We start from the raw sequence: 13,702 nt of genomic DNA on the forward strand, positions 1-13,702 counted from the left end.
CAAAGCGACGCCACCACACTAGTAGGATTCGTCGGGGATAATGAGGGCGACCTAGACACCTCTAGGAGACGGCTGAACAGCGGGGAGGTAGAAACAGGACTAGGTAGGGACCGGGGGCACTGGAACAAGAGGAGATCACGATCAGAGGGATCCAGCAGACAACCAACAATCCTCCGCAGTTGAATTGAATTGCCTTACTTGGTTTCAGATGGAGGGGACAGGTGGAGCGGAAAATCCGGAAGCAGTCGAGGCGTGGGGAGGCAGGCAGGTGAGCGGTGGGCCGGCAGGCCACGTGGTGTAAGCAGCAGGCGGCCCAGGTCCAGGAGGACGGGAGCGAGGGGAACAAGATCTCCACTCCGGGTGCTATCTCTGAGGACAAGAAAGACAGGTGAGTCATCACACGGCGTTAAGACAAGGTTTAGGATGCTCCACTGAACTAACATGGGAATAGCAGATACTCAGGCGATGAGTGGTTGAGAGCGCAGGTCTGATATACCGCTGGCACGATTGCTCACAGGTGGTCAGCCAGGGAAGGGCAACCGGACTCCGCCTAAAGGAGGAGGAGCCGCTGTCTGAGACCTGTAGGTGCCCAACCAGACCATGACAGTGTTATAGCTATACTGGCTGCCTGTGGAATTTAAAATTGATTTTAAAATGTTATTGCTTATTTTTAAGGCCTTCATTGATCAGTTTCACAATATATGGCCGATCTTTTAACCATGTATTTTGCTTCCAGGTCACTGATGTCATGGTCTCAAGAACTTTCCTCAGGGTGCCCTCCTGACTGAAAAACTCAGACATACCAATTCTCAATGCTTTTAATCAGATCTTAGTTGCCTCATAGTTTGGGCAAGTGCGCAGTAAATGTGCTCTACCACTCCTTTTTTGGCCATTTTCACTTTTGATTTATTTTATTTATATATCTACTCTTTTTTAAAACTGCCTTTTCAGTTTTATACTCTTTTATTACTATTTTATTCATCACATTTTAACCACTTGACTTTGTCCACTGTTCCACAGCCAGGTTGAAAATCACACTGCACCCCCTAAATCTGAGGTTGGGCTAATGGATGGATACTCCTAAGCAGAGATGCTTAGGACTGCTGCTCTCACACCCAGGACCAGCATAAGTATTAGAAAATGGGTGGATGAATGGATTATTTTTTTATATACTACTATAAAAAACTAGGTCTTGTTATTTTTTTTTACTTCTAAAATGCTGTTAACTCTCTATCCAAAAATACAGTTGTGATCTCTGGACACATGGAAGTGTAAATGGTGACTGTTCAAGTGTTAATGGGTGTTTTTGTGAGGATATGTTCCACTGAGGCACAGTACACTGACCTGCAAAGCTCTGATATAAATGCATAGGGCTCTAATTCACTCTCTTATGTTGATGAGTTGTGTGCAAAAAAAAGAAGATGTGTGTGCTTCTATTAATGTTACTGTGCTGAAAGCATTTAAAACTGACCATGCAAAACAAACTGAGAGAGACACGAGCAAACCCTCTTGAAAAAAAAAATCTCTTGAATGTTTTTGGGGTTTTTTTGAGTTGAAATCAAAGTACAGAACATGTCGTTGATATTGAAGTTTATCTGTTTGTTTGTTTTGTGCTGTGTGCATCAGGCTCTTTTTGGATTATAATGGATTGCAATGATAATGGATTGCATTTATATAGCGCTTTTCGGGGCCCTCAAAGCACTTTACAATGCCACTATTCATTCACTCTCACATTCACACACTGGTGGAGGCAGCTACAGTTGTAGCCACAGCTGCCCTGGGGCAGAATGACAGAAGCGAGGCTGCCATATCTCGCCATTGGCTCCTCTGCTACAAAAATCTGTTTTTTCATTTCTAAAGTGATAGAATGTTTACCTCCTTTTCAGTGACTTAGAAGAACAATTTGACCTTGACAAAGCTGGACTGCAATAAACTTGTTACTACTGAGTAACGCAATTCAAAAGGGAGCATAATAGCGTCTGGAGCAAAAACCCTTTGCACTGCATCCTTGGTGACTACTTTCAGTCAGTGCCATGTTTTTAGTGTTTTAAGTGTTAAAGTGACAAGCCCTCTGATGCCACTGTGGTCTTCAGCTTCGGCTGCTGCTCTCATCCGGGGCAACTTGACACAGAGTGGGTGGGTGTGGAGAAAGAGCTTGTCCAAGGACAGACAATCGAGCCGATCAGAGTTGTTATTTTCTCTGAAGTAGAAAAGACTTTCTTGTTTGAGTGAAACTTTCACAGTTGAGTCTTTTCAGACTAAAAGCGCTGGCTGGGGAGCTCCACTACCAGTTGAAAAACATTTACATTCAAGATCTCTTTATGTCAACGTGAGCCTTTTGTTTGTACGACAGAAAGGGCGTACCCTGTCACAGCATATCATAATGTAGTTTTGCCAGAAAGTGGGTGACAGCAGCTAAGTAATATGATCTCCATCCAACCTTAGCCTAGAATTTAATTATCAGCTCTGTTTTATAATGCCATGCTAGTCTGTGGTACATCTAATTAAGCTCATAATTAATGTCTTTTGGGCCTGCCAGCCTGCAAATTAGCCATAAACAGTAAATGCAATGTGGGGTTCATGTGGTGAGGTGTACAGAAACACAACAAGGTTTCTCAGCAGATAGGGTGGACATGTGGACATCGGCTGAAAGGTGATGAGCTGCACTGATGCTCAAGGTTTAATATTTATTTATTGAAGCCTTGTCAAATTGAAACAAGAGATTAACATTGTGACACATAAAATGTCTTCACCCGACGCGATGTGGTTTGACAGTGAGCAATGAGATTTCCTCAAATGGAGAGCTGGAGGAAAAATGGGGAGAAGGCAGCTATCCTGGAAGACAGAAGACCTGGGATGTTCAGTGGTCTGGCCACAGGTGAGCAGCTAAAATTACTGATTAATGGAACAACCTGAGACCTCAGTTTGGACGACACCAGCGGGACTGCCATGGCTCAAGCTGCCGAATGTTCTCTTGTACTAAATATAGACTTCCTCAGTGTAGGAGGTTAATTGAGTCACATCTTCAGTGGATGTATAGGGTAGCTGAATCTGTACCTGGTTGTACTGTACAGTCACAGCCTGTTCAGGGACAGGAGTCAAACAAATCCAAGGGGGCTAAGGCAGAAAGGCAGGGAATAAAAGGCTGAAAACCTTCGCTTACATTATAAGAGCACTCAGAGAGCACAAGTCCCCCCGGCTATTGTAAAACTTTGTTTTATGCTGATGTCAGCATTGTTAGTATGGAAACCAGCTCTCTCCATGACCTTTCATTTGATATATTACTTGATATGGTTTCTTGACATTTTCTTTCAAGGTTAACTTTGACCTTGTGTGTTAACAATGAAGGTCAAGGACAAATGCTTAGCCATCCTAAGTATTCATGAACCCCAAGACCTGGTACACTGTCAAGGGTGAAGATGATTTAAAAAAAATTAAGTAATTAATTTTCAAATGTGGTGTGACCGTCACCAAAATTAAATCAGCTTATTATTATCTACCATCGCTGAAAGGTAAGGGATCTGATTGAATAGAAGTGAATTCAATTGAGTTTTTGCCTATAAAAATGACCCAAAAGTCTAATTTTAAATAAAACTCAGAATGTAAAATGTTCTGTAATATTTCATTCATAACAGTTTGAATAGAAGCAGGAGAAATAAAGAATATGTTTAAATGCTAAGCTAAAAGGGAAAAATGAATTCGAGCATGGATATTAGACCTGAGGAGGAACTACAAGGCAAGTTCAGCAAGGACATGCTTTCTTGGCTCTCGTCAGACATAGCAGGATTATCTTTGTATTTTGCTAACCCAGGCTTTTTTTAAATTAGGAATTAAGAATAATAACTGTGGTGATCCAACCAGAAAAAGAGAAACACCTTCATGAAACGATGAAAGTGTAAAGTCTGGCTTTTAGACTCAACATATTTGCCAACCATTCATCTCATTTTCCAGTGAAGCCTTGAGACAGACTTTACTTACAGTATTGTACAGCGTGATGTTTACTATCTTCACTGCTTTATTATGTAGTAAAAAAGTTCAAATATTGGTGAATAAGTTAGCTTACTAACCTTTTCTAATGAGCACTGGATATAACTTGCTAATTATTATGTGCCATTAGTTTGTTTAGTAGTAGTGGTAGAATGTTCATTTAATCTACTTTGAGCGCTGGCGTGCAAAAAGCGATTTCCTGTATTTGCCAAAAAATGATCATCGGTATTTAAAAGATTCTAAATGAGCCTTATGTGAAACATATCTCCCACGAATGACATCAAGTCATTTTGATGCAAAAACCACTTTTATATCACAGCATAGATGCTGCAGTTAATCTGTGACACCGGGACTTTCATACGGGCTGTCCTTTATTTATCAAGGTAAAAACTCTCATTGATGCTAAAAAAGTCTGTTTCAAGAGAGATTGTGCCGGAGAAATTGCAACAGATTCAATATCACAGTTCTATCAGGATATTTTAAGTGACCAAAGGAGTTGATCAATGATAACATAGAACATAATGTAGGTACAGTAACTCAGAGGCATTACAATTCCTGCAAAATATTTCATTTCTTTATTTCATATATACCCCTTTGTAAATCCTGCTGCCTAAAACATATTTATCAATTGAAGCAAATATTAAGAATTAAAAACCCCACAGAGAAACATCAGAAACTTCTTACCAGATGACTTTTTGGCTGAAATTTTGATGTGAAAGGAGGAAATGTTACAGAAAAGGTCATTGGAAAAGCATACTTACATCAACACTACAAATGATGAGATTTTGGCAGTGCAGAAAGCAGAAATGACAGTGGGCTACAATAACAAGACAAAAACAAGGCATAAGACAGAACATGGGGAAAGTTCAAAGAATGGGGATAATAAATATTTGATCTCCAGCTAAATTTGTAAGTTTGTTCAAAAAACTATTTTTTTTTTTTATTGTAGTTTAATTTTAACAGAATATTAAAAAAGAAAAATTTGGAAAAAGAACACTTTGCATAAAAGTTTTAAATTGATTTCCATGGTATTTATTTGACTCCCAAGCAAAACACGACTTAACAATTGGTGGAGAAACATCTGTTGGCAAGCACAGCTTAACACGTATATTAATGTTCATCATCAGGTTTGCATACATCTGTGGAGGGATGTTGGCCAACTCCTTTTAATAGAAATTCACCAAATCCTTTAGGTTTTTTGAATGCTGCTTGGTAACTCAAACCTTCAGCACCCTCCACAGATTTTCTACAGGACTGAGGTCTGGAGCCCGGCTAGGCCCTTCCATCAACTTAATGCTTAGTGCTTCTTCTTTAGCCTCTCCATTGTTGTCTTTGTGGTATGTTTTGGGTCACTGTCATGCTAGAAGATCCATCCCGATCCATCCATCTTCAGTATTCTGGTCGATGAAAGAAGGTTCTGGTCCAAGATTTTACGGGACATGACCGGTTCATTGCCCTCTCAATGCGGTGAAGTTGTCCTGTATCCTTAGCACGACAACATCTCAAAGTATAATCTTTCCACCTACATTCTTGACTGTGGAGATGGTTTTCTTTGGGTCATCCTCAGCATTTCTCTTCTTCCATACACGGTAGGTCAAGTTGATACCAAAAAGCTCGATTTTGGTTTCATTTGACCCCGGCACTTTCCTCTCTTTCCTCACTTTTCTTCTCTTTGGTCTTCTCTATCGTGACGGAAAGGTCTGATTCTGTGGACAGGTGTGCACAGACTTGAGATCAGGAGTTTCTGTAATTGATTGATTGATATTAATCTGTGTCCCTCTTGGGTACTTACAAACTAACAAATTTCTCCCACTGTGCATAGCAAATGTAACGATACTCCACTTGGCCATAAGCCAGATTATGAACATGCAACTAAGAGAGTGGGCTCTTTGAAAACAGCCACATGACGTAACTGTCAGGGTGCAGACATTGGGATTCATGTCAGAGAATAAAATTAGGGGGTGGCTGTTCACCTTCCTGAGTGCCCAGAGAAAACAGGCCAATATACGGGTCTTTGTCTAAATTTAACAACGTGTGGTTGGTGAAAGGTGTTAATTTTCCCACAAAGTTTCATGAGCTCCAACACCACCGTTTCCTTCTTCTTTACCTTTGTGACCTTCCTTTTACTTTCTCTCTTGTCTGGTATTCTCGTATTTGGCAACACCAGTAATATAATCTTCTTGTAGTGGGGGAAAAAACCTGTTTTCCATTTACTTTTGGTGCCCAGCACAAGGGTTAGTTAAATCAAATTGTAATGAGTTAGCACTCCTCCTGCAGCTGTTCTGTTTGAGATCGCTTTTTCCAAAATTGTATCATTCTACCAACTCAATTGCTTTTGGAAGAACATTTTAATGAAAAAGACATTTATTTAAATGATGACAGAATGTTATATAGCTGCTAAAATTAGCTATATTTTGAGCTTTGCATTCATGCAAAATTATTCAAATTGTTCACAAATACCAAGCATATTTCATTTTGCTATTCATGTTTCTCAGCTATTTAAGATGATCAAACCTTCTGACCTCCATGTTTCCATATATGATTAAAAAGATATATTGTGAGTTTTAATTAAAAGTCCTCATATATATATATATATATATACAGTGGGGCAAAAAAGTATTTAGTCAGCCACCGATTGTGCAAGTTCCCCCACTTAAAATGATGACAGAGGTCAGTAATTTGCACCAGAGGTACACTTCAACTGTGAGAGACAGAATGTGAAAAAAAAATCCATGAATCCACATGGTAGGATTTGTAAAGAATTTATTCGTAAATTAGGGTGGAAAATAAGTATTTGGTCAATAACAAAAATACAACTCAATACTTTGTAACATAACCTTTGTTGGCAATAACAGAGGTCAAACGTTTACTATAGGTCTTTACCAGGTTTGCACACACAGTAGCTGGTATTTTGGCCCATTCCTCCATGCAGATCTTCTCGAGAGCAGTGATGTTTTGGGGCTGTCGCCGAGCAACACGGACTTTCAACTCCCGCCACAGATTTTCTATGGGGTTGAGGTCTGGAGACTGGCTAGGCCACTCCAGGACTTTCAAATGCTTCTTACGGAGCCACTCCTTTGTTGCCCGGGCGGTGTGTTTTGGATCATTGTCATGTTGGAAGACCCAGCCTCGTTTCATCTTCAAAGTTCTCACTGATGGAAGGAGGTTTTGGCTCAAAATCTCACGATACATGGCCCCATTCATTCTGTCCTTAACACGGATCAGTCGTCCTGTCCCCTTGGCAGAAAAACAGCCCAATAGCATGATGTTTCCACCCCCATGCTTCACAGTAGGTATGGTGTTCTTGGGATGCAACTCAGTATTCTTCTTCCTCCAAACACGACGAGTTGAGTTTATACCAAAAAGTTCTACTTTGGTTTCATCTGACCACATGACATTCTCCCAATCCTCTGCTGTATCATCCATGTGCTCTCTGGCAAACTTCAGACGGGCCTGGACATGCACTGGCTTCAGCAGCGGAACACGTCTGGCACTGCGGGATTTGATTCCCTGCCGTTGTAGTGTGTTACTGATGGTGACCTTTGTTACTTTGGTCCCAGCTCTCTGCAGGTCATTCACCAGGTCCCCCCGTGTGGTTCTGGGATCTTTGCTCACCGTTCTCATGATCATTTTGACCCCACGGGATGAGATCTTGCGTGGAGCCCCAGATCGAGGGAGATTATCAGTGGTCTTGTATGTCTTCCATTTTCTGATGATTGCTCCCACAGTTGATTTTTTCACACCAAGCTGCTTGCCTATTGTAGATTCACTCTTCCCAGTCTGGTGCAGGTCTACAATACTTTTCCTGGTGTCCTTCGAAAGCTCTTTGGTCTTGGCCATGGCGGAGTTTGGAGTCTGACTGTTTGAGGCTGTGGACAGGTGTCTTTTATACAGATGATGAGTTCAAACAGGTGCCATTCATACAGGTAACGAGTGGGGACAGAAAAGCTTCTTACAGAAGACGTTACAGGTCTGTGAGAGCCAGAGATTTTCCATGTTTGAGGTGACCAAATACTTATTTTCCACCCTAATTTACGAATAAATTCGTTACAAATCCTACCATGTGAATTCATGGATTTTTTTCTTCACAATCTGTCTCTCACAGTTGAAGTGTACCTCTGGTGCAAATTACTGACCTCTGTCATCATTTTAAGTGGGGGAACTTGCACAATCGGTGGCTGACTAAATACTTTTTTGCCCCACTGTATATATATATATATATATATATATATATATATATATATATATATATATAAAAACACCCAGCACGCCCCTGCGGGCGGTTTATCCTTCAAGCTCGGGTCCTCTACCAGAGGCCTGGGAGCTTGAGGGTCCTGCGCAGTATCTTAGCTGTTCCCAGGACTGCGCTCTTCTGGACAGAGATCTCCGATGTTGTTCCCGGGATCTGCTGGAGCCACTCGCCTAGCTTGGGAGTCACCGCACCTAGTGCTCCGATTACCACGGGGACCACCGTCACCTTCACCCTCCACATCCTCTCGAGCTCTTCTCTGAGCCCTTGGTATTTCTCCAGCTTCTCGTGTTCCTTCTTCCTGATATTGCTGTCATTCGGAACCGCTACATCGATCACTACGGCCGTCTTCTTCTGTTTGTCTACCACCACTATGTCCAGTTGGTTAGCCACCACCATTTTGTCCGTCTGTATCTGGACGTCCCACAGGATCTTAGCTCGGTCATTCTCCACCACCCTTGGGGGCGTCTCCCATTTTGACCTCGGGACTTCCAGGTTATACTCGGCACAGATGTTCCTGTACACTATGCCGGCCACTTGGTTATGGCGTTCCATGTATGCCTTGCCTGCTAGCATCTTGCACCCTGCTGTTATGTGCTGGATTGTCTCTGGGGCATCTTTACACAGCCTGCACCTGGGGTCTTGCCTGGTGTGATAGACCCCAGCCTCTATGGATCTTGTGCTCAGAGCTTGTTCTTGTGCTGCCATGATTAGTGCCTCTGTGCTGTCTTTCAGTCCAGCTTTGTCCAGCCACTGCTAGGATTTCTGGATATCAGCCACCTCCTCTATCTGCCGGTGGTACATACCGTGATGATCTGGGGGGAAGGGGGTGACTGTCCTCCAATGTAGGAGGAAGAGAAGATGTGAAGTCTGAGAAATGACAAGGGGTGGGGTGGAGAAGTCAGGACTGCAACTGAGGCATGAGTGTCCATGACAACGGCATTCATTTATGTTGAAGAGGGTTTGTAATGGCTCCTGCATAGTTTCGCAAATTTTTTTCACAAGGTAACAAATCGAAACCAAAGCCTACCTAACAGATACCCGTGAGCTGACAGTGTGCACATGCTTTCAAAGAGTCACAATTCTTGTTATTACTTAAAAATGTAGAGTTGTATAAAAGTCATTTTGTGTATGCAGAGTGTGCAGCCTTGCATCGTGTGGGTGTATTCTTGCATAGTAACGCTGATTGGCACGCAAAGTGATCTCACGTTACACAATGTAGTAACTTTTAGCAAGGCCAGCTGCAGGCATTTACTCATAGTGTGGGTCTAGGATCAAGTTAAACTTACATGTGTGTTCCAATACTAGTCTTATACATAAGTTGAATATACCTTTAGGTCTGAGTACAATGAGGTCTTTATCTATTGTGAAAAAAAGACATGGGCAAATAAGGATCACAAAAATTGTGCTCTTAGTTATGCAAAAAATGAAGGAGGTTTGTTTCCTTCTTTCATTTCAGTACTTGGAAATCTGGACAATAGGGGAAAGCTGTTAAAGCTCTTAGACAAGCTCTGCACACCCTAAATCACCGCACCATGAACTGATGTGGATCCTCGTGTGTACTTCCATGTAGACTTCCATCAACGAGAAAGTCCAGGCACCGAGAACCCAACTTTTTGGCTTTTGCTGAATGCAAATTAGAAGTTACTGCACAGTCAGCAGGCAGCACTAAATGTAATTGGTCCTATTAATTGCTCATTCAAAGGGTTCTGCTGTCTTCTTCTGGTGGTAAGAAAAAGTAATGAGTGACTATGACTGGTAACAACGAGCCAGACAGAGACAGGTAAGGAGATGAATGAATGTTAAAGTTTATATCTAATTTCTCCTTGTTTCTACAGTTTGATATCCAGACTATGAGCACATTGCCTCTCTCTCACACACACATATGCGAGGTCATGTTTAGTGATCTAACACTAAACTTAAACCCTAAGAGTCTTTAGTGTAAATCATACAGCTTTTTCAGAAAGCTGATAATTGGCCCAGTGTGCCTCTGCTTTGCTGCTTTAAGACCTAAACGTAATCAATATCCACTCAGCCACGTGATTCAGATGCTATTTAATGTTTTTGTTTGCAGTAAAGGGATCAGGAATAAAAAGCAGCAGTACATTGAATTGCACAGCAATTCACACTCTTGTAAAATCAATACTTACAGTTTTTCCTCCTACTTACAGTCTTCCATTCAACCCAAATAATCATGATGAAACCTTAACCGTAAATCATTAGCATGGCTCAAATTTGTGGGAATGCGTCCATGACACTAGAGGGCGCTGTTTTACTGCCTAAAAAATGTGAAGCGGATTAAACTGATGCTGCAGGTGTAAAAGTCAGAACTGAGGGCAGACCATCGTAACTGTACATGATCAGACTGTTTAAAAATGAAAATAAAACCTTTTAGTTTAACACCAGTTCGATTTAATTAAAGTTGATCTTTAAAGGTAATTTCAAAGTGACTTTTAAAGAAGTACTCTCTTTCAAAAAATGAAAGAAATGCAAGATTTTATATGGTTTACTGTTCCTAATAAGAAAAAGTAAAAAAAAAAAAGTAAAAAAAAAAAAAAAAAAAAAAGCATGAGGACACCCGTATGTGAATTTCTTTTATCAGTTTAAAAATTTCCAATCTTTGCCACAGAGGGGCGCTCTTGTTCCGCTCATTTCAGAGGTCAGATGACAGTGCTGCAGAGCCAGTATCCTCTTCATCAAAGTAATTATCATCATCATCATCATCGTGATCACGGCGGTCAGCATCAGGAGCACCCTGATCACTACCATTAGCAGCATCCTGCAGATTAGATTCTAAGCAAAGAAAACACAATTACCATTTACCGCTCTCCACACTGCTTTCTCTGGGAGCTGGAACACATCATGACAGTGCACTGACTCCTGCATGCTTCATTACTGCCTGTAAACTTGTCTTCTCCATTTAAATATTTGTGCTTTCCTAATGAGCTGTAGACACAAAGCCGAGGTGAAAAATATGCCCCGTGGTTACCACATTGCAGTCAGAACAGGAGCATGACTGGATAAAACTGTACCACACTGCAGTACATTTTCCATCAGACAAGAGAGGAGGAGGCAAAGGAGGAGGAGTTTTTATGGAGAAATTGATCAATACTGCCATTTCCACTTAGAGCTGCAGAGTTTGAGGGGATAGGCAGACAGTGAAGGAGAAAGAAGGGGCAAAGAAAATAAGCAGAGACAGCCCAGTGAGCAGTACTCAAGGCGAAAATGTTCAAACGGGGCGACTGGAGTCACACAGATGGCTAGACACACACAGAAGGTCAATTATGAAGCTGTGGAGGAGGCAGAGACTGCTCGGAGTCTGTTGTCAAGAACTTGGCCTGAGATGTTGGTGTGAGGATGGTGCGTGTGTGTGTGTGTGTGTGTGTGTGTACTTGTGTCAGTGTCAGAGGGTGTGTTTCTGTTTTCTGCATGAACTTTAAATCTGTGTCTCTTTGAGATATGAAAGTGGGTGGAGGGAAGTTAGGACGAGGCTGAGACAGGTTGGTGGAAGGTGAGAAATAAAACAAGACAGAAAAAAGTGATGGGTTGACAGGCGGGGGGGTTGAGACTGAGGGGGCAACAGAGACTTATGATGCACATGACAGCAACAGACAAAAGAGGCTGTGCCAGAGATTTAAGTAATAAATCTGTTTGTCTGGATTACAGTAAGCTGGGCAAATTGTTTATTTCGTGTGTGTGTGTTTGAGTGAGTGCGACAGTGAAGATGTGATTAATCAAACATCAACTGATGGGGAATGAAATTATTAAAAAAAAAAAACCCAAACGTGGCAAAATCGAATCTAAAATTCATGAAAAAGTGCGTTCAAAACAAACACATCTCATCATCTCTTCTTTCTATTGCTCTTTTCCTCCATCTGTACAGGCAGAGGTCAGGAGGACCTAAACGCACTAGATAAAGTTGTTACTTTCAAATAACAACCATGTAATAACATTTGATTGTTGGCAGCCTTTGTTTTAGGGTTATTATTAAGATCTGTCCTTATTTGTGATTAGTTTGTTAGTTATGGGCAGATTTGCATGAAAACACTATGAGAGGTGGACCTCGGCCCATCTCTGGAGTCGGAGGCAGAGCCACGCTTTCAGCCCCCTTTTGTGTGGAACAAATTCTTAGTTTGAATTTAGTAGACTGACAGCCTCTCTGCCTTTAAGGTTGGGCTTTAAACCTTTTTTTTTATAAAGCACATAGTTGGGGCTGGATCAGGTGACCCTGAATCCTCCCTTAGTGACACTGCAATAGGCCTAGATGGCAGGGAATCTTTCTTCTTCAACACTTGTCTATGTGTTTATACGCCATGTAATCAATGGCTATTATATATAATCTTCCACAGGAAGTCTTTCACTTTGTTTCCCTTCCATCATCCACAACTGGTCACAGCAGATTGCTCCCTAAACCTGGATCTCCGGGAGGTTTCTTCCTCTTAAAAGGGAGTTTTTCCTTCCCACTTTTTTCCTTCGTCAAGTGCTTGCTCAAAGGGGGTCGTCTGATTGTTGAGGTTTTCTCTCTATTATTATGAGGCCTTTATATTACAGTTGAATTGCATTGAATAGAATTGAATCTTATAAATGATGCTAACTGAAGTCTGGTGTGGATCTTTGGAAAGTTTCTTTATCATTATCGGATAGATATTTCACATCAGATCTTCCACCATCCACGCCATCTCTCGGCTCATGATAGGCTTTAACACCACCACAAACACGTGGTTGGATAAGCAGTGAATAAATTAGGATGGATAGATTAATAGATGGATGAAAGCTATCTTCTTGATGTTCTCAAGAAAATGTCACAAATTAATCTGAATCCAGTGACTCAGTTCATTCATGGTATGAAGGGAATTTTCAGTCTTATCAAAGATAAGCAGGCTGTGATTGTTGTTGTATTTTGACCATATTTCCAAATTACTTCCTACAACCAAATTTGCTTTTCTGAAGAAAATAAACATACAAAGGCTGCTTACAGGATATTAAATCCCTGATTTAACATGTAATACAACAAGAAAAATAAATAAATGAAAGACAGCATTTCTGTCAAATCCAACCTAATGGTAGAAAACATAAAATACAGAAAGGCAAAGATCTGGTCAATGTGCCGACAAAAATATCCATCAACTCCAGGGGCCAAACATGCAGAGTAGACCTCTGAGTACTGCTGATGGTTACCTGATGAATGTTTGGCCGAATAACTTTCTAGATAACTTGATATAATAGTTATGGTTAATTGATTAATAACTGCAAAATTAGCCTATTTTACCAAAACCATTTATTTCTATGCAAGTCAATGGCTGTCACGTTTTAGGAAAGTATATATTGTGCATTTTTTTATTCAAATATTGGAGTGGGCAACATTGGAGCCTATCCCAGCTGTCTTAGGGCAAGAGGCAGGTATACCCTTGATAGGTTCCCAGTGAGTCACAGGCCAGACGTATGTAATAACTGCAATCATTTAAT

The sequence above is a fragment of the Rhamphochromis sp. 'chilingali' genome (genome assembly GCF_963969265.1).
Source record: "Rhamphochromis sp. 'chilingali' genome assembly, chromosome: 4".
In the NCBI taxonomy this organism is placed as follows: Eukaryota; Metazoa; Chordata; class Actinopteri; order Cichliformes; family Cichlidae; genus Rhamphochromis; species Rhamphochromis sp. 'chilingali'.